At 48.0% G+C, this 21,721-nt stretch overlaps 1 protein-coding gene across 1 annotated transcript in view; it reads left to right on the top strand.

Annotated features, from left to right (window-relative positions):
* Positions 1-11,124: 11,124 nt before the first annotated feature.
* The window catches only part of aspscr1 (ASPSCR1 tether for SLC2A4, UBX domain containing), a 170,786-nt gene continuing 160,189 nt past the window's right edge, over positions 11,125-21,721 (top strand). The window contains exon 1 of the mRNA XM_055653819.1: positions 11,125-11,130. The gene's annotated coding sequence lies outside the window, so the exon portion shown is untranslated. The remainder of the gene's footprint in view (positions 11,131-21,721) is intronic.

Raw genomic sequence — 21,721 nt, 5'->3', positions numbered from 1 at the left:
CTGATTAAAGATAGCTCAAAGGTCTCCAGTGAGGTAGATGGGAGATCAGGACAACTCTCTAGTTGGTGAGAGGACCATTCAGTTGCCTTACAACAGTTGGGAAGAAACTGTTCCTGAATCTGGAGGAATGCATTTTCAAACTCCTGTGCCTCTCGCCTGATGGGAGAGGGGAGAAGAGGGAGTGACCAGGGTGAGACTGGTCCTTGATTTAGCTGGTGGTGTAGATGTAGATCAGATTTGATGGGCCAAATGGCCTAATTCTGCTCCTATCACTTATGATCTTATGCCTTCCTGACACATTCTGTGAATTTCTACATTCACGTGTAATGGTACATTGGTGTCTTAGTATTACTATGTTTACCATACAAAATCTCTCAATTGATATCAATGTAATTCAACCATTTAAAACAAATCACAAATGTTTAAAAGTGCAGCACAGTGGCACAGCATTCGAGTTGCTGCCGAACATCACCAGAGACCCGGGTTCAATCCTGGCTATGGGTGCTGTCTGTACGGAGTTTGTACATTCTCACTGTGACCTTTGGAGTGTGGGAGGAAACCGGAGCACCCAGAGAAAACCCACGCGGTCCCAGGGAGAACGTCTAAACCTGCACGTCTTTGGAACTAGTTTTGTTTTTTAGTTTAGTTTAGAGTTATAGCATGGAAACAGGCCCTTCGGCCCACCGAGTCCGCACCGACCAACGATCCCCGCGCACTATACCCTATACTCACTAGGGACAATTCACAATGGTACCAAGCCAAGTAACCTACAAACCTGTACGTCTTTGGAGTGGGGGAGGAAACTGGAGATCCCGGAGAAAACCCACGCAGGTTGGCCGTGGGGAGAACGTGCAAACTCCACACAGACAGCACCCGTAGTCAGGATGGAACCCGGGTCTCTGGCACTGTTTAGAAAACTGTCTGGTGTTGCATAAACTAAGTCGGGGGACTTAAGAAGAAAGCTGGTGGGCTAAACAGGCACTCTGTACCCAGCTTCACTCCTTGCCTTGAAACATTCACCTTTAGTTTGTCTGAGTTTAATCCAAAACTATAATTAAATAAATATGGACTAGTCTTCGGGCTACATTTAATAACTTCTGACCTGGAGGGCACACTGGTGACCTTAACCTTTGACCTCGGGCCTTATACATGCCGTCTCTGTGATCTCAGGGCTACAGTTTACAACTACAGTCTTCAGTGCCCATATATCAAATGCCAGGTGTACATTCCAACTCGAAGCTGTTCAACACATTTCCTGCAAAGCGGGACAACGTGTAAATTTGGTGTTAAAATGCTCACTAATTGGGATACGCAAAGGCCGGTGGGAACGAGTGGCTGATTCTTGCGTGAATCGTCAAACGTTTGTGCGGCACGGTGGCGCAGCGGGTAGAGCTGCTGCCTCACAGCTCCGCAGACCCGGGTTCGATCCCGACTGCGGGCGCTGTCTGTGCGGAGTTTGTGCGTTCTCCTCCCCGTGACCTGCGTGGGTTTTTCTCCGAGATCCTCGGTTTCCGCCCCCACACTCCGAAGACAGCCTGGCGCTGTGAGGCGGCAACTCTACCGCCGCGCCACCGCGCCACCCGTTCTTGACCTCCAGACTGATTGCTTCCACTTCTCTTGTGTCCTCCAGCAGTTCCATTCACGTTTACGGTTTGTGGATGTTATTGTCAAAGCCTGCGTTTGTTATTATAAATCTCTGTCTGTCTGCCAGGCACAATTCAAAGGGCCGTCAGCGATCAACTCCACTAACTGGCCTGGATCCCTCCACAAGTCAGACTGGATGAGCTGACAGATGGATTCTCACAACACACACAGACTGCTTCAACATTAGACAACAGACAATAGACAATAGACAATAGCCGCAGGAGTAGGCCATTCGGCCAGCACTGCCATTCAATGTGATCATGGCTGATCATCCACAATCAGTAGCCCGTTCCTGCCTTCTCCCCATATCCCCTAACTCTGCTATCTTTAAGAGCCCTATCTAGCTCTCTCTCGAAAGTATCCAGAGATTTGGCCTCCACCGTCCTTTGATGCAGAGAATTCCACAGACTCACAACTCTCTCCAAACGCGGCCTCATCAACGTCTTGTACGACCACAAGGTAACACCCCAACTGCTGTACTCAATAACCCCCCCTGCTCATCTTCTTCTTATCGAGTCCACACACAAGATTAGAAGTTGTTCGGCCAGAGCTGAGCGCATGTCTCGGCATCTGCACGCAATGTTGTCTGTCTTGACGCTTCTTGTGTGTGGTGGCGGAAACAGGGCCGCGACGTGAACGATCTTTCCTTGACCCCCATCCCCTGCTGATGAAGGCGAATGTCATTCAAGAGAAAAGTTAGATTATAGCTCTTAGGGCTAACGGAATCAAGGGATATGGAGAGAAAGCAGGAACGGGGTAGTGATTTTGGATGATCAGCCATGATCACATTGAATGGCGGTGCTGGTTCGAAGGGCCGAATGGCCTACTCCTGCACCTGTTCTTTATGTTTCTATGTTTCTATGAAACAATGTGGGTGATGAGGAGGGCTAAGTTTGGATAATGAAGGATGCAGGAGTGAAAGGCTCTTCGGTTCTGGAGAGCAGGAATCGGTTTGAGTGCAGACAAGGTTGAGGATGGTGCAGAACACATCGGTGGGGAGTGCTGGAGTAGCTCGGCGGGGCAGGCAGCATCTCTGGACAGAAGGGATGGGTGACGTTTCGGGTTGAGTTTCGGGTCGAGACCCTTCCTCAGGCTGAGAGTGAGGGGAGGGGGGAGACTAGAGATATGGAAGGGTAAGGTGTGAAAACGATGGATCAAAGCAGACGATGCTCAGGGAAATGTAGAACGGTTCATTGTTAGCGGGGGGGGGGGGGGGGGAGGTGACAACGAGGCGTACAAACAGAAAATTCAATCGAGAGGACAGCTGGACCTTCAACAAAATCTTCTCTCTGCCTCCTTTGCCCCAATCTCTGAAGAATTCCACATGTGAGCAGAGAAACTCAGAGGGATATATTCAAAGTATTTACCGAGTTAGTTTTCAACGTGACTGTTTGAATGACAATCTATCTTTAAGAAGTGTTAAAACTTAACATGGTGGCTCGGTATAAGTTACAAGACAAGGTTTGATTGTGCTGTCAAAAGTCGCTAAGCTGTGAAGCTCAACGTGAAATCCAGAATAAGGCACAGGGATGATGCCTAAATCACTGCCCTTTAAGCAATAATGTGCCTTGAGATCAAACAATAACCCAAAGTTACTACAAGGGAAGATAGGCACACAAAGCTGGAGTGACTCAGCGGGTCAGACAACAGTTTCAGTTCCGTTTATTGTCACGTGTACCGAGGTACAGTGAAAAGCTATTTATTGCGTGCTAACCAGTCAGCGGAGAGACGATACATGATTACAATTGATCCATTTACAGTGTACAGATACATGATAAGGGATAACCGTTTAGTGCAAGGCAATGCCAGCAAAGTCTGGTCAAGGATAGTCCAAGGGTCACCAAAGAGGTAGATAGTAGTTCAGGACTGCTCTCTGGTTGTGGTAGGATGGTTCAGTTGCCAGATAACAGCTGAGAAGAAACTGTCCCTGAATCTGGAGGTGTGCCTTTTCACACTTCTATACTTTTTCTCTCTGGATAAAAGTTTTGGGTCGAGACCCTTCTTCAGACACACGCTATAAGAGATCCAAATGTATTAAATTCCTTTAGACTTTAGATATTTTTTATAGTTTAGTTTAGAGATACAGTGACCCTCCGGCCAACTGAGTCCGCGCCGACCAGCGACCCCCGCTGGCCACTTGAGTCCTTAGTGTGTCGGGAGTGGATGAGAAAGTGGGATAACATAGAACAACAGTGAATGGGTGATCAGTGGTTTCAATGGGCCGAAGGGCCTATTTCCAAAATTGTGTCTCCAAGCTAAACTCACTGTAAACGGAACGGATATGAGCGGGTGGTCGATGGTTGGCATGGACTCGGTGGGCCGAAGGGCCTGTTTCCATGCTGTATCTTTCAAACAATTAATTAGAGTCATGTGGGCTTTGGCGCATTGCTCCCATTTGGCCTCCAGGAGTCTCTGTGAGCCATCTTCAAATTCCAACTCCAACCCATGAATCAACTAATCTACCCTCGACTTCCCAAAGGTCGCATCTCCCCCTCGATCTCCAACTCAGCCACATCACGCCTTATCGTTGCTGTAGGGCACTGGCTATAGCACTGACTCTCAACACCAGCAAAACCAAGAAACTGATTGTGGACTTCCGAAGGGGTAGGATGGGGACCCACAGTCCCGTTTATATCAACGGGTCGATGGTGGAAAGGGTCAAGAACTTCAAATTCCTGGGCGTGCACATTTCCAAAGATCTCTCCTGGTCCCAGCACACTGATGCAATTATAAAGAAAGCACATCAGCGCCTCTACTTCCTGAGAAGATTACGGAGAGTCGGTATGTCAAGGAGGACTCTCTCGAACTTGTACAGGTGCACAGTAGAGAGCATGCTGACCGGTTGCATCGTGGCTTGGTTCGGCAACTTGAGCGCCCTGGGGCAGAAAAGGCTGCAAAAGGTTGTGACCACTGCCCAGTCCATCATCGGCTCTGACCTCCCCACCATCGAGGGGATCTATCGCAGTCGCTGCCTCAAAAAGGCTGCCAGCATCATCAAGGACCCACACCATCCTGGCCACACTCTCATCTCCCCGCTGCCATCAGGTAGAAGGTACAGGAGCCTGAAACCTGCAACATCCAGGTTCAGGAACAGCTACTTCCCCACAGCCATCAGACTATTAAACACAACAAACAAACTCTGAACTGTAACAGTCTATTGCACTTTATCTGTTTATTTATGTGTGTATATATACATGGTCTATGGTGTATGGACACACTGATCTGTTCTGTATTTATGCCTAAAATATTTTGTCGTGCTGCAGCAAAGCAGGAATTTCATTGTCCTATCTGGGACACATGGCAATAAACCCTCTTGGTACGGTGGCACAGCGGTAGAGTTGCTGCCACACACCGCCAGAGACCCACCCGGGTTCCATCCTGACTGCGGGTGCTGTCTGTGCCATCTCCCAGTGACCTCCGGATTCCTCTCACATTCCAAAGACGTGCAGGTTTGCAGGTAAATGGGCCTCTGTAAACTGCCCCTAGTGGGTAGGGTGCGATAGACAGTTCTTTGCATGGATAGGATAGTTCTATGCTTAACATAGAACTAGTATAGAGGTGGTTGATGGCTGGTGTGGACACGGTGGGCCAAAGAAGGGGCCTGTTTCCACTCTGGGCCTCTAAAACTCTTTAAAAAAAACAGAAAGTGCTGAAGTAACTCAGCGGGTCAGGCAGCATAGAAACATAGAAAATAGGTGCAGGAGTAGGCCATTCGGCCCTTCGAGCCTGCACCGCCATTCAATATGATCATGACTGATCATCCAACTCAGTATCCTGTACCTGCCTTCTCTCCATATCCCCTGATCCCTTTAGCCACAAGGGCCACATCTAACTCCCTCTTAAATATAGCCAATGAACTGGCCTCAACTACCTTCTGCGGCAGAGAATTCCAGAGATTCACCACTCTCTGTGTGAAAAAAGTTTTCCTCATCTCGGTCCTCAAAGATTTCCCCCTTATCCTTAAACTATGACCCCTTATTCTGGATCATGAGGTGGATAAGGTGTATAAGGTGTATAAGATCATGAGAGGAATAATCGGGTAGATGCACAGAGTCTCTTGCCCAGAGTAGGTGAATCGAGGACCAGAGGACATGGATTTAGGTGAAGGGGAAAAGATTTAATGGGAGGTACACAAAAATGCTGGAGAAACTCAGCGGGTGCAGCAGCATCTATGGAGCGAAGGAAATAGGCAACGTTTCGGGACGAAACGTTGCCTATTTCCTTCGCTCCATAGATGCTGCTGCACCCGCTGAGTTTCTCCAGCATTTTTGTCTACCTTGGATTTTCCAGCATCTACAGTTCCTTCTTAAAGATTTAATGGGAATGTTATCCACACAAAGGGTGGTGGGTGTATGGGACAAGCTGCCAGAGGAGGTGGTTGAGGCTGGGACTGTCACAATATTTAAGAAACAATTGGATCGGTGCATGGATAGGACAGGTTTGGCGAGACAGGGGTGAGACTTCCTTCAGAGAGACAGGGGTCAGGGAAAAAGAGGAGGGGGGGGGGGGGCTGCATTGTTGGTTAAGGAGGATGTCACGGCTTTGTTCAGAGGTGACATTACGGGCGGTTCGTCTACTGAGGCCATGTGGGTGGAGCTGAGGAACATGAAAGGGTCTGTTGGGGTTGTACTACAGACCCCCGAATAGTCAACGGGAATTAGAAGAACAAATGTGCCGGGAGATTGCAGACAGCTGCAGGTCAAATAAGGTTGTTGCAGTCGGGGACTTTAACGTTCCCAATATAGACTGGGAAAATCATAGCGCGAAGGGTTTAGATGGGGTGAAATTCCTCAAAAGTGTTCAGGAGAGTTTTCTTGAGCAGTATGTGTGGAGGCCCCCACATGTGAGGGGGCAACGCTGGATCTAGTATTGGGAAATTGGGAAGGGCAAGTTAATGAAGTGTGTGTGTGTGGAGGAGCCTTTTGGGACCAGTGACCACAGTTCGATTAGGTTTAAGATAGTTATGGATCGGGACGGAGAGGGTCCACGTGTTAAAATGCTCAACTGGGGCATGGCCAACTTTGAGGGTGTAAGAGAAGGTCTCGTTCAAGTTGACTGGAGCAGGTTACTAGAGGGGAAAGGAACATCGGCCAGGTGGGATGCTTTTAAAAGTGTACTGACGAAAGCTCAGGATGTGTACGTATATATATATCCCCGTTAGAGTGAAGGGCAAAGCAGGCAAACGTAAGGAAGATTGGCTGACGAGAGAAATTGAGATGTTAGTCAAAAGCAAGAAGGTTGCACGGGACAGATATAGGCAGCTGGGATCAAGGGCATCCCTGGAGGAATTTTGGGAACCAAGGAGTAAACTAAAAAAGGAGATCAGAAGGGCAAAAAGGGGCCAGGTGATGCCTCTGGCGGGCTGCATTAAGGACAATCCCAAAATATTTTACAAATACATAAGGGATAAAAGGGTAACTAGAGAGAGAGAGAGAGAGTGGGACCTCTCAGGAATCAAAGCGGTCAGCTCTGTGTGGATCCCCAGGAGATGGGCAAGGTCCTCAATGAGTATTTCACCTCTGTATTTACTGAGGAGAAAGACAGTGGGATGGAGGAAATTGGAGCAGTCGCTGGAAGTGTCTTGCGAGCAGTCAGGGTTACTGTCGAAGAAGTACTGAAGGTATTGGCGTGTCTAAAGGTAGACAAATCCCCAGGGCCTGCTCTGATATATCTGAGTTCGTTGTGGGAAACTAGAGAGGAAATTGCGGGAGCCCTGGTTGAAATTTACGAGTGGTCCTTAAATACAGGCGAGGTGCCGGAAGACTGGAGGGTGGCAAATGTTGTGCCTCTTTTCAAGAAGGGCTGCAGGGAAAATGCTGGGAACTATAGGCCGGTGAGCTTAACATCTGTAGTTGGTAAGTTACTGGAGAGTATTCTGAGGGATAGGATATACAGGCATTCGGATGGGCAAGGGCAGATTAAGGACAATCAGCATGGTTTTGTACGTGGGAGGTCGTGTCTCACAAATCTGATTGATTTTTTTGAAGACGTGACCAAAAAGGTTGATGAAGGATGAAGCTGTAGATGTTGTGTACATGGACTTCAGTAAGATGTTCGACAAGGTTCCGCATGGTAGGCTGCCCTGGAAGGTTAGATCGCATGGGATCCAAGGAGAGATAGCTGAACGGATAGCAAATTGGCTCCATGGAAGGAAGCAGGGGGCGATGGTGGAACGTTGCCTCTCAGATTGGATGCCTGTGACTAGTGGTGTGCCTCAGGGTTCGGTGCTGGGCCCGTTACTGTTTGTCATCTACATCAATAATTTGGATGAGAACATACAGGGCAAGATTAGCAAGTTTGCTGATGATACAAAGGTTCGTGGTTTTGCAGATAGTGAAGATGGTCATGAACGATTGCAACAGGATCTGGATCGATTGGCCAGGTGGGCAGAGGAATGGTGGATGGAATTTAATACAGAAAAGTGTGAGGTGTTGCATTTTGGGACCTCGAACAAGGGCAGGACCTACACAGTAAATGGTTGGCCTCTGGGTAGTGTTGTAGAACAGAGGGATGTAGGAGTACAGGTGCATGGTTCCTTGAAGGTCGAGTCGCAGGTAGATACGGTGGTCAAAAAGGCTTTTGACACTTTGGCCTTCATCAGTCAGAGTATTGAGTATAGAAGTTGGGAGGTCATGTTGCAGTTGTCTAAGATGTTGGTGAGACCGCATTTAGAATGTTGTGTTCAGTTCTGAGCACCATGTTATTGGAAAGATATTGTCAAGCTTGAAACGGTTCAGAATCGATTTATGAGGGTGTTGCCAGGACTAGAGGGTGTGAGCTATAGGGAGAGGTTGAGTAGGCTGGGTCTCTATTCCATGGAGCGCAGGAGGATTAGGGGAGATCTTATAGCGGTGTACTAAATCCTCTTTGGAGCGTTTATCTTGTCGTGGTGAAGAGGCTTGCGTGACCCCATGATTCCGAGAGTGAAGCCGTCGGAAGCACCAGCTTCAGGTAGGGCCACCCGTGGCGGTAAGGTCGAGGATGAGGGTCCAGACTCAGAACCATCCAACCTACAAGATCTCAACGGCGGAACAGGTGGGCAAAGTTATCTTGAACTCAACGGCTGTGAAGGCGGATGGAGGTCGCAACAGATCTATCAGCTCCAATCGGCTTGGTTCCCTTGCCATTGGAATTAGTTGATTGATTTGTGAAGGACTGTGTTCGTCTTGGAGTGCAACATCAAGTACACGTTAAACAAACACACACACACAGGCAGTCTTTGTTCTGGGAGATGCAAAGCCAGGGTTGGACTCAGAAGCCAATAAGGCATGAGAGGCCATAAAACAGCAGAACGTAGACCATCATCCTCGACCGTGAGGGATAGCCATGACAACGATGTATCAAATCATGAGAGGAATAATCGGGTAGATGCACAGAGTCTTTTACCCAGAGTAGGTGAATCGAGGACCAGAGGACATAGGTTCAAAGTGAAGGGGAAAAGATTTAATAGGAATCTGAGAGGTAACTTTTTCACACAAAGGCTGGTGGGTGTATGGAACAAACTGCTAGTTGAGGTAGTTGAGGCTGGGACTATCCCATCATTTAAGGACCAGTTAGACAGGTACATGGATATGACAAGTTTGAAGGGATATGGACCAAGCACAGGCAAGTGAGACTAGTGTAGCTGGGACATGTTGGCCAGTGTGGGCGAGTTGGGCCGAAGGGCCTGTTTCTACACTGTATCACTCTATGACTCTATCTAAATATCGGGTGGTCCAATGCCAGAGTCTGAAGGAGGGTCTCGAGGGTCTAAAGAAGAAACGCCACTATTCTTCTTCTCCAGAGATGCTGCCAGAACCGCTGAGTTCCTCCAGCTTTTTCACAATAACAATAATACTTTATTAGCCAAGTTTTGCAACATATGAGGAATTGTTCCTTCTTCATACATTCTAAGCAAAACTCTGCTGCCCGCATCTTAAGTCATACCAAGTCTTTGTTTATTTCCCACTATCAGTTCTGAGGCAACACCACAATTATAAATCTTCCACCCTTGATTTCAAATTCCACGTGGTTTTGCCTCTATCTTTACTACGTCCTCCAGCCTGTCGTAGTTACGACTTCCCTCTGCCTCTTTCACTTTGGTCCCTGGATTTAATCGTTTCACCATTGGTGGCTGTGTTGCAGCTGCCAAAAGCCCTAAGCTTTGAAATTCTTTCCTAAACCCCTCTGCCTCTCTCTACCTCCGACAACACCGACGTCAAGCTGCGATGTGTAGCTACTTTCAACGGAGCGGTATCAATGGAAGTTGTGGTTTAGTTTAGTTTAGAGATACAGCGCGGAAACAGGCCCTTCGACCCACCGAGCCCGCGCCGACCAGCGATCCCATCCTACATGGACTAACACCACCCTACGCACACCTGGGACAATTATTACATTTATACCAAGCCAATTAACCTGCAAACCTGCACGTCTTTGGAGTGTGGGAGGAATACAAAGATCTCGGAGAAAACCCACGCAGGTCATGGGGAGAATGTACAAACTCCGTGCAGACAGCGTCCGTTGTCTGGATCGAACCCGGGTCTCCGGCGCCGTAAGGTGGCAACTATACCGCTGCGCCACCATGACTGCCCCAACATTGTTAGTTCTTGCCAGAGAGGAATAACATAGGTGGTACAAATCGAGAATTGCATTGCAATCGACCTACACTCAATCGCCTCTGGCAATGCAAATTTGCTAGGTAGTGCTAACAGAGAGAGCTGTGAGATGATGATGATTCAGGTGAGCGGTGATAAGATGCATCGTTGAAAAATGAGCCCTTGCATCTTGTCTCTAAGTTGACACAGGTAACACAGCCAGCGGTGCTGACATGGAAGGTGTTGACTTCACAAAAGGGAAGGGAAAATATAATAAATAACGGCACTGCATTGCTCTTAGACATCACGTTTGGTGCAGATCATTAACTAAGTTGATGAGATTAAATTAGTTATCAAAAGGTCATAAGGTCATGTCATAAGGAATTGTAGTAGAATTAGGCCATTCGGCCCATCAAGTCTACTCCGCCATTCAATCACGGCTGATCTGTTAGATAGAGATCTAGGGGCTGGTGGAATCAAGGGACATGGGGAGAAGGCAGGCACGGGTTATTGATTGGGGACGATCAGCCATGTTCACAATGAATGTCGGTGCTGGCCCGAAGGGACAAATGGCCTCCTCCTGCACCTATTTTCTATGTTTCTATCTATCTCTCCCTCCTAACCCCATTCTCCTGCCTTCTCCCCATAACCCCTGACACCAGTATCTATCTCTGCCTTAAAAATATTCACTGACTTGGCCTCCACAGCCTTCTGTGGCGAAGAACCTCCTTCAATTCTGAGTTAATTTGTCATGTACAGCAGGGTGCTCAGTGTAAACATTATACATGCAGTAATGATTAATAATTTTCGGAATTCATCGCCACAGAAGACTGCGGAGGCCAACTCAATGGATATTTTTAAGGCGGAGTTGGAAAGATTCTTGATTAGTACTGGTGTCAGGGGTACATGGGGAGAGTGGGGTTGAGAGGGAGAGATAGATCAGCCATGATTGAATGGCAGTAGACTTGATGGGCCGAATAGCCTAATTCTGCCCCTATAACTTATTTGTGTATTTATTCTTCTCCCAAACCGATCAGTCCGAAGATGGGTCGCAACCTGATGCGTCGCCAATCCATGTTCTCCAGGGAAGGTACACAAAAATGCTGGAGAAACTCAGCGGGTGCAGCAGCATCTATGGAGCGAAGGAAATAGGCAACGTTTCGGGACGAAACGTTGCCTATTTCCTTCGCTCCATAGATGCTGCTGCACCCGCTGAGTTTCTCCAGTATTTTTGTGTACCTTCGATTTTCCAGCATCTGCAGTTCCTTCTTAAACACATGTTCTCCAGGGATGCTGCCTGACCTGCTGAGCTACTCCAGCACTTTGTGTCCAAATGGCCGAATTCTGTTCCAATAACTTATGGCTTGATGAACAGTAAACACTGCCTTCTTTAAATCTTGTTGGCAGCAGCACGGGTTGATAAGGTGATGAAGGATATGGGATTTAAAACAGGCCTAGTCTTAGCTCACAGAAGACTTGTCCCCATCTGTAACCCCAGCCTCTGCTGGCTTCCTCTTTCCAAGCAACACTTGGTGCACCAGCTCCATTGTGACTATGTGCCTCACCGGAGAGGGAGATTTGTACACAAGACCCCAGCTAAATCTTACCAGGGTCAATAAGATGTCTCTCTGCTCTAAAAGAAGATCTTTCGGGTCTGAAAGAAGGGTCTCGACCCAAAACGTCAACCTCTTCCTTCTCTCTAGAGATGCTGCCCCGTCCCGCTGAGTTACTTCAGCATTTTGTGCAGGAAGGAACTGCAGATGCTGGTTTACACTGAAGATAAGCGCAAAATGCTGGAGTAACTCAGCGGGAACAGGCAGCATCTCTGGAGATAAGAAATGGGTGACGTTTCAGGCGGAGACCCTTCTTCAGACCCGAAATGCCACCCATTCCTTCTCTCCGGAGATGCTCCCTGTCCCGCTGAGTTACTCCAGCTCATTGCGCCTGTCTCTATTCCAGCACTTCATTCCTCACACAGTGAAGGCCAACATAGTAATCCCCCTCCTTGCAGGTTAACTTTGAGTGGTTCATGCTCAAGGATACCCAGGTCCCTTTGAACAGCAACACCCTCAATCTGCAGTGTCTTGTTACTCCAGATTTTTGTGTCTACCTTGGGTGTAGAACAGCATCTACAGTTCCTCTGCTCCACTGTGAAATCTCCTCAAGGAATGGCTACTTTGAAGAAGTTCTCCTCTCTCCAGCGAGACTTCTGCAAGTCCCTGTCTTGCTGCTCCCCCTCTTGTGATTCCTCCTCCTACAGTAACACTTTTTAATCCAGAACTACTGCCACGGCCATGCGTGTTTTCTCAATGCCCAAGCACCCACTATGTCTCTTGTTCCCCTCTCCCCTGACTCTCAGTCTGAAGAAGGGTCTCCACCCGAAATGTCACCTGTTCCTTCCCTCCAGAGATGCTGCCAGACCCGCTGAGTTACTCCAGCACTTTGTGTAGGAAGGAACTGCAGATGCTGGTTTAACATCGAAGATAAGGCACAAAATGCTGGAGTAACTCAGCGGGTCTGGCAGCATCTCTGGACAGAGGGAATGGGTGATGTTTCGGGTCGAGGAACCTTCTTCAGGCCCCTCTTCAGCCCGAAACGTCACCCATTCCTTCTCTCCGGAGATGCTGCCTGTCCCGCTAAGGGGCTGTCCTACTTGGGCGACCTAATTGGCGAGTTTAGAAGAGTTTAAAAAAATGACATGTTGAAGACCTCCTTCAACTATGTTGAAGACTAGCTACGACTAACTTCGGGAAAATTGGACACCAAATAGTGGAGAGTGAAGACGACCTCTTTCGATCTCCTTGACCTCCCTTCGACTATGATAAAGTCTATCTACGACTACCTTCGATTACCTGTGACTAACATGTCGACCTACCACGACCTACTACGACTAAACCTACGAGTTAAAAAAGTATCAATTTTTTCCATGGCGACCTATTTTTACTCGCGGGCATTTTTTAACGTTGAAAAAAACGCCGCGACCTAGCTGAGGCCTCGAGTACGCGGAGATCACTCTCGAGCATGAAGGAGAGTTACGAAGACCTCCTACGACCTCGTGTCGCCCATGCTGCGAGTATGAGTCGAGGGCAAACTCGCCAGGACCCGCGTATTAGGTCACCTAAGTGGGACAGCCCCTTTACTCCAGCATTTTGTGTCTATCTTCTTTTTTTATCCCCTTTTAAAAATCCTCCCTTCCTGTGGTGTAAACATCATTAATAGTCCTATTTCAGGACTAATATTGCAGCATTGAAGAATCCAAATTAAAACTGGAAGCTATGTAGGACAGGTCAGCTCGGGGATTAGCGAGTAGGTTCCAAGAACGTAAAGCACAGCTGTTGGAAAATAGTACTAGACTACAATAGCCACTTCAAAAGCAGCCCGACTCGAGTTTGTCTACAGCACAACTGACCTCAAAGTGGTACAGCAGAGCTCTGATAAGACCAACCGTTTTTTTTTCATGGGAACATTTATTTAACATGTATTTGATCTTGTCAGAGCACATCTTAAATGGGATCTGTTATATTAGATCAAAGTGATCCAACTATAAGCAGGATTTAAACGGAATCATCCAAAGATTCATCGCTGAAATATGCCCGATATTTTAAATAGGTACAACGCGCCTACTTCCCTAAAATGGTTCACCTCCTGGCTCGCCGGGATATTTATGGCCTTGTAGTACGCGGCGGTGGACCTGAGTGTTTTCGGATGGAAATGTGAGTTCCTTTTAGGGAATGTTTAAGAAGGAACTGCAGATGCTGGAAAAATCAAAGATAGACAAAAAAGAAGCTGGGGAATCTCCTTTTAGGGAATATTGCCCGGCTTGCTGCAAGTTCCAATCCGAGGAATGTGTTCACGTCTTTGCTGTCATAGGTTTTGATGTGCTGATTTTACAGGAATCCGCTGATTTTACTGATTGTGGATGATCAGCCATGATCATATTGAATGGCGGTGCTGGCTCGAAGGGCCGAATGGCCTACTCCTGTACCTATTGTCTATTGTCTATTGAAATGAACAGTGACTCATTGAGAGCTCCTCGAAAGCACGGTGTACAATACAGATAGATTCTCTAAAGTGGCTGCAACCACTGAGGGTGGGACAGGTGATGTCGTTAATACAGTCCCAGTCAGAAGTGAACACTGCAAGGTAGACTCAAAATGCTGCCTCACCTAAGGGTCTTGACCCGAAATGTCGCCCATTCCTTCTCTCCAGAGACGCTGCCTCACCCGCTGAGTTACTCCAGCATTTTGTGTCTACCTTCAATTTAAACCAGCATCTGCAGTTCTTCCTTACACAGTGAACACAGTGATCGGCCCCAATCAATAACCCGTGCCTGCCTTCTCCCCATGTCCCTTGATTCCACCAGCCCCTAGATCTCTATCTAACAGATCAGCCATTCAGCTCTGAACTGCCCCGACTATTGTTGTTATTATTGCAGTTATTGTTTGTTTGTTTCTCATGTGTACGTACGTGTGTGCGTGCGCGCGTGTGCGCGCGCGCGTGTGCGCGTTTGTGTGTGCATGCGTGTGTGTGTGTACGCGTGCATGCGCGTATGTGTGTGTACATGTGTGTGCGCGTATGTGTGTGTGTGCACATGTGTGTGCGCGTGTGTACGCGCATGTGTGTGTGCATGTGTGTGCGCGTGTGTGTGCGCGTGTGCGTGTATTTACATATATATATATATACACACACACACACGCACATACATACAAACATATATATGTGTATGAGTATATATGCACACACTGAGCTTTTTCTCTCACTAAATATATTGTTCATAGTGTACTATGTTTACATATTGTGTTGTGCTGCTGCAAGTAAGAATTTCATTGTTCTATCTGGGACACATGACAATAAAACACTCTTGGCTCTTGATTCAAAATTATGAAGATGGTGATTGCTTTAAGTGGAAACGTTGGTAAATGATACGAAGTGGCTTGGCATGTTGTGTTATTAATTGGAAAATTCAACCAGATGTTTAAATGGGTTCGGACATGTGGAAACCCCAGGAGCTGAGAGCTGTCACTCATTTATTACAATCTGCTCCAGTCCCTGCTTCTGTTTCACCACACACAAGAATCCATCCCAAGGTACTCTTCGCAGATGGAAACAAAATGGAACCGCTGAGAGCGTCACCCATTCCACAGATACTCACGACTGATACTGGAGAGCAGCGCAGTTGTGTTGCTAAAGAACGTGCAAGGAGGAACTGCAGATGCTGGCTTATACCGAAGATAGGCACAAAGTGCTGGAGTAACTCGGCGGGACCAGGCAGCAGCTCTGGTAGAAAAAGGAAGGGTGATGTTTCGGGGTCAAGTCCCTGAAACATTTCAGGTCTCCACCCAAAAACATTACCCATTCCTCCTCTCCAGAGGTGCTGCCTGGCCCGCTGAGTTAAGGGCCTGTCCCACTTAGGAGACCTAAACAGCAAACCCTGGTGACCTTGCCCGCCACCCAAAAAAAAATCAAGGTCGAGGTGACCTGCAACCTCCTACCACCTCCCACACATATGTTGAAAACCTTCCTCGACTATGAAGAAAACCGGCTTCGACTAGACCTGTGACTAAAAAATTATCGATTTTAAAAACGGCAACCTATTTTTAGTCGAGGCCGGTTTTAAACATGATGAAAAAATAGCAGCAACCTAGATGAAGCCTCGACCACGTGGAAACCACTTTCGACCATGAGCGAGAGTGACCAAAACCTCCTGTGACTTCATGGAAACCTTGGGTGGCGGGCAAGGTCACCAGAGGTTGCTGTTTAGGTCTCCTAATTGGGACAGGGTCTTTACTCCACTATTTAACGCATGACTCAGAAGCGAACTGCTCCTCGGGTGCTTGGTTGGTCCAGGTCAACTTTTGCCCCAATTAGTTGTCCAAAGTCCAAACCAAGGAACGGAGATTGGACTTTCATCTCCAGTTTAAACATGTGAATGTTCAACAAAAACTAAAAGCCAATTTCAATATTGGCATTTTTATTTCTGTTGCACACTGACAATGGGATCTGTTCTGGTCCTGACCACCCATCTACACTGTGCCTTGGTCCATGTGACCATCTTAGGCTCCCTTCGATCATGGCTGACCAAGGGTGTCTCCAGGGTGCTATTACCTATATGGAGGACGCCTGTGTGTGACTTTGTTGAACGTGGGGAGACTGGTGCACAGACAGCCACCACACGGCCGGGTCAGGATCCAGTGGCATGGAGTCCAAGACGACCGGAGACTCTTTTCTGCTGCAGCCTTCATCCGCCTTCCCAGCCGTTGTGACGCTCCACTAAGGCCAGCCATCGTCCTCCGCCTGTTCCACCGTTGAGATCTTGGTTGGATTGCTCTTTGTCAGAGACCTCCCCCTCGACCTTACCGCCATGGGTGGCCCTACCAGGAGCATAGCTCCAGACGGCATCGATCTCATGATCTCAGGACCACACAAGCTTCCCCACCACGACAAGGTGACAATCCACATGTGACCATACACTAAACTAAACTAAACTAAACTAGTGGTGCTGGCCCGTCGGTACCGGCGATGGCGGCTTGTGCATTCTCAATCAAAGATCTTTGGTCTCAATTCTGGTGAGTTCTGATCCCGGCTCACGAGTCCAATTCGTGAAGCGCACACTCGAGGGCAGTGGGGACAGATGAAGGTCATCGCTGGCAGCTTCTGGGCGGCAGACTTTCTCCTCTCCCTGGCTTTGGTCAGCCCTCTACACGCCGATCCTCGAAGCTGCTGGCTGCTGTTCTGCCACTGACACTGACACAGGCTTCCAGTTGCTTGGGCGCAAGACCAAACTAAAACTATACTGAACGTTGTATCCTTTTAACCTTTAGAACGTCTGAAGAAGGATCTCGACCCGAAACGTCACCTATTCCAGGGGGCGCCGGAGGAGGGAGATGGCAGCCCCGCCAGCAGGCTGTTCGTTTTTTTTTCATCATTTTTGTTATTTTTAGTGTTTGTTTAATGTTTGTTTTAATGTTCTTCTGTTTGTTTGTTTTTTTGTGGGGGGGGGACTTTTTTTTTTCAGGTTCTTACCTTCCTGGAGAGGTGATCAAGTTTCGGAACACATTCTCCGGACTCTGCGGCCTACCATCGCTGGAGTTGAAAAAGCTGCCTCGGACTGTCGTGGGCCCCACCGCGGGGCGCGGACTTAACATTGGAGCGGATCCCTTGCCTGGGAGCGCTCCCACTGCGGCCTGCGGACTGACTTACCATCAAGGGCTCGCAGTGTCGGGCGAGGCTCTAACGCCGCAGAAGGTTCGTCCAGCCCCGACGGGAGGTTCGATCGCCCGGCGTAGGGGAGCTGACAAACCCCCCCGATGCAGGAGCCGAACGCCTCGACGAGGAGGGCCCGAACGCCACCGGCTACGGGACTCAAGACCGTCCCGTCAACCGGGGGCTCGAGGCCCCCGACCAAGGAAGAACAAAAAGGGAAGGACTTGAACTTTATTTCGCCTTCCATCACAGTGAGGAATGTGCATGAGTCACTGTGATGGATATTCATATTAAAATGTGTTTTTGAGTCTGCTGCTTTTTAAAATTGTATGACTGACCTGGCCAGTGAAATGTCACTACACCAATTGGTGTATGTGACAATAAATGAACCTTATTCCTTCGCTCCATAGATGCTGCCACACCCGCTGAGTTTCTCCAGCATTTCGTCTACCTTACCCTTTTCACCTTTACCAGTACACTGTGGACTGCTTGCATGTATTCATGCATAGTAGTTGCTTTGACTGGAGAACGCGCAAACACGGCACACGTGACAATAACAATCTAAACTAAACAAAAAGAATGGATATTGGGAACAAGGAATAAGGAAGGAGAATTTGAATGCTGGCATTAAATGCAATTTTCACCTCACTTTTTTTTCTCTGCCTCTGCGGAAGGTGGTAAGTTTAGCTGGGAATTACTTACACGGGATCAGCAGCCGTCCGATATCTCACAAAATGATTGCTCTCCGTAAGTGAGACCAGACTCCACGCTGCAGCCGTGCATCCACAGTGGCAACAAAATGTGGTTGGAATTACCAGGGTGTTTGTGCCAGCTATTGTGCTTCAGAAAACTCACCCATAACTACGTCTACATAGCTCTCTGAGCCCAATGCTGGAAATGGGTCTCGACCCAAAACGTCACCCATCCCTTCTCTCCAGAGATGCTGCCTGGCCCGTTAGAGCTACTGCAGCTTTTTGTGTCTATCTTCGGTTTAAACCATCATCTGCAGTTCCTTCCTATATTATTTTAGTTATTGCACTGTAATGGCTGAACGTCTCAGAATGGTACGACAACATAGGCGGCGCGGTGGCGCAGCGGGTAGAGCTGCCGCCTCACAGCGACAAAGACCCCGGTTCGATCCTGACCTCGGCTTCCGTCTGTGATGGAGTTTGTACGTTCTCCCTGTGACTCTATGGGTCACTGTGGTTTCCACCTACATCCCAAAGATGAGGGCGTTTGCAGGTTAATAGGCCCTCTGTAAACTGCTCCTGGTGGGTAGGGAGTGTCTAGAACCCCCCCGATGCAGGAGCCGAACGCCTCGACGAGGAGGGCCCGAACGCCACCGGCTACGGGACTCTAGAATATAGCAATGATAACATAGAGCTAGCGTGAACGGGTGATCGATGGTCGGCGTGGACTCGATGGGCCGAAGGGCCTGGTTCCATATTGTCTGCCTCTCACATTCCAAAGACGTGCAGGTGCTTGGCTTCTGTAAATTGCCGTATGTGTGTAGGGCAGAAAAGTAGTGTGCAGGTGATTAATGGTCAGCGTGGGCTCGGAGGGATGAAGTTTCCACCTTGTATCTCTAAACAAACCCAATACTAAACCTGCACATTTTTGGAGCGCGGGAGGAAACCGGAGCACCTGGCGAAAACCCATGCGGTCACAGGGAGAACGTGCAAACTCCGTACAGACAGCACCCGAGGTCAGGATCGAACCCAGGACTCAGTCGCAGTGAGGCAGCAACACTACCGCTGCGCTACTGTGCCACCCCTGCTTCCCAACGACCTTCTCTAGCAGCTCGTTCGATATACACACCACCCGCTGATTGATAAGGAATTTGTGAATATATACACAAAGATATCATAAATTCATAGTCCGGGAAAGGGGGGGGGGGGGTATAACAACAATATATAGGTCGTGAAACTTAGTTTAATGCCCAAACAAAGATTAGTTTAATAGGAAGGAACTGCACATGCTGCTTTACACTGAAGTTACACACAAAGATTTACTTCAGCACTTTGTGTTGTGAGTCTGTGAGTCTGTGGAATTCTCTGCCTCAGTGAAGATGGCGGTGGAGACCAGTTCTCTGGATACTTTTAAGAGAGAGCTAGATAGGGCTCAAAGATAGCGGAATCAGGGGATATGGGGAGAAAGCAGGAACGGGGTACTGATTGGGGATGATCAGCCATGATCACATTGAATGGCGGTGCTAGCTCGAAGGGCCGAATGGCCTACTCATGCACCCATTGTCTACTGTGTCTTTTAAACAAAATAAATCAGCATCTGTAGTTCCTTGCTTCCAATACTCTTGGGGTTATTTTCTTTCCCACAAGATAATGGATTGTGGCGTCCAATCATGATGAAATGTGTTAGAATGTATTTTGTGTGTCCTGTTGCTTTTTATTAGTGTGACTGTATCAAATCCCTCGTATGTTGCAAAACATTCTTGGCTAATACATTAAGTATGAGTATGAGTATCATAACTTATAAGCAAAGAACTGCAGATGCTAGTTAATACACAACGTGCTGGAGTAACTAAGCGAGCCAGGCAGCATCAAAGATCTTTAGGCAGCATCGCTGGAGAAAAGGAGTTGAGGCAAGTCATAATATAAATAGCCTACTTTGGTATGCCTACTTTGAAGAAGTTCTCCTCGTCTCCTCCATAGATGCTGCCTCACTTGCTGAGTTTCTCCAGCACTTTTGTCTACCTTCGATTTTCCAGCATCTGCAGTTCCTTCTTGAACATATAAATAGCAGTCAGGAAAGACGATCAGAGATGCTGCCTAAACCGCTGAGTTACTCCAGCTTTGTGTGTCTTCCTTCCTTCGGTGTGAACCACCCAGCATCCGCAGTCTTCTTCCGGCGTTAATAACATTCCAACTGCTGGTGATGTTGGAAGCGGCTGCCCTGCTATTTATTCTCTGTTTTCTTTTTAAATTGTGTTCCAGGTATTTCTATTAGACAATAGACAATAGGTGCACGAGTAGGCCATTCGGCCCTTCCAGCCAGCACCGCCATTCAATGTGATCATGGCTGATCATCCCCAATCAGTATCCCGTTCCTGCCTTCTCCCCATATCCCCTGACTCCACTAACTTTAAGAACCCTATCCAGCTCTCTCTTGAAAGCATCCAGAGAACCGGCCTCCACCTCTGAGGCAGAGAATTCCACAGACTCACCACTCTTTGTGAGGAAAAGTGTTTCCTCGTCTCCGTTCTAAATGGCTTACTCCTTATTCTTAAACTGTGGCCCCTGGTTCTGGACACCCCCAACATCGGGAACATGTTGACTCTGGACTTCCCCAACATCGGGAATATTACATCGGACTCCAACCGATGCACGGGGCTGGATGGTAATCATTGTCCCGGCTTCAGTCTTTCAGCACGCCCATCTTTGCGCTCTAAATCACCCTCATTACTCTACATATTTTGCATATTCAATGGCAAACGCGACCTTTCTCCTTCCCGCGACCTCCCCTCCCCGGGTTATTTTTGATTTGCACGTGCTTCAAATGTGGTTTTATAAGCCGCAAATCCCATAATATGGAAATGCGCGGGTCAGGTTACATCAAAGAGAATAGGCAAAAAAAATTCAGTCATTACATGCAGACAGGCTCATCATCAGAAACAGGTGCAGAGTGCCACTGGCTAGCTTGCAGCCCCCAGCGCACAGAAATAAGACAACGCAACTTTAATACCTTAGACTGGAGTGAATAGGCACTTGATTTACTTTTTTTTTAAAACACGGACTGACCAGACGGAAGGCATTCTTTAAGTAGACACTTAAACAAAAATGTGGTGCCATTAATGATGGCGTCTTGGATTGATCTAAGGCTCTTAGTGAACCGGCAAAAGCGATTGTAGTCACAAAATGCTGGAGAAACTCAGCGGGTGAGGCAGCATCTATGGAGAGACCCGAAACGTCGCCTATTCCTTCTCTCCATAGATGCTCCCTCACCCACTGAGTTTCTCCAGCATTTTTTGTCTACCTTCGATTTTTAGATGCTGGTTTAAAAGCCAAGATAGACACAATATGCTGCAGTAACCCAGCGGGACCAGGCAGCATCTCTAGAGGGTAGGAATGAGTGACCTTTCGGGTCGAGCCTGAAGAAGGGTCTCGACCCGAAACGTCGCCCGTTCCTTCCCTACAGAGATGTTGCCTGTTCCGCTGAGTTACTCCAGCTTTTTGTGTCTACCATCTTTCATTCTATCTCTAAGACAGAGGGGTTTAACCCGGCGCTTGTTCGGATGTGAAATGCCTGGCCTGAGATATTAGAGGCAGCATGGGGTTTACAATTGC

This window comes from Leucoraja erinacea, chromosome 23 (assembly GCF_028641065.1).
Source record: "Leucoraja erinacea ecotype New England chromosome 23, Leri_hhj_1, whole genome shotgun sequence".
NCBI lineage: Eukaryota > Metazoa > Chordata > Chondrichthyes > Rajiformes > Rajidae > Leucoraja > Leucoraja erinaceus.
Note: the sequence above shows the minus strand (reverse complement) of the source record. Positions and strands in the feature narration are given on the sequence as shown.